We start from the raw sequence: 682 nt of genomic DNA on the forward strand, positions 1-682 counted from the left end.
GGGGGGGGGTGGCGCTGAAGATGAGCAGATGAGCTGGGATCTATGTCGGGGTTTGACAAAGAGGAGGGGAGAGGGTGTATGGATGAGTGGCGTCCTGGTCCCTCAGCACTTTGATTCAACCTCATTTTTTATTAGGGTGTTATTTACACACCTGCTGCCACGGCGAGAGACGAGGAAACTCACTCTCTCCGTCTCTTTCTGGCTCTCATGGACACACACACACACACACACACACAAACAACAGCACCGCAAGCAAACACACACATCTGTGCTAAACTTCCCAAAAACACTTCCTCTTGACAATAATCGAAAAAGTCTACATGAGCTGGAGACTACAAGTCTATTTTTTGAGCGTCTATAAATATCCTTGTCTGTCCTGGTTCACTTGATTCATCAAGGTCCCTGATGAAGCAGACATCTCACAAAGGAAGTTAAGCCGGAGACAGAGATGATAATACCTAAATTATATACAGCGGGAAAAGTGAGTTGATATAACAAGAACACATTAACCGCCATGACCAGTGGTGTACACTCCGCCGTCCTCGGGGATGGGTGTAATGGAATTAGAGCGCTAGCCTCCAGGTAGCTCTCAGGTTTAGCCAAACTGATGGATGGAGGCTGCTTGCCTAAAAGGTGCAACAACTTAGATAAGAGGAGAAGGGAGGAGGACGGGGGAGGGTGG

Source organism: Seriola lalandi, unplaced genomic scaffold (genome assembly GCF_002814215.2).
Source record: "Seriola lalandi dorsalis isolate HSWRI2012SDOR001 ecotype SW California unplaced genomic scaffold, Sedor1 jcf7180002054874, whole genome shotgun sequence".
Classification (NCBI taxonomy): domain Eukaryota; kingdom Metazoa; phylum Chordata; class Actinopteri; order Carangiformes; family Carangidae; genus Seriola; species Seriola lalandi.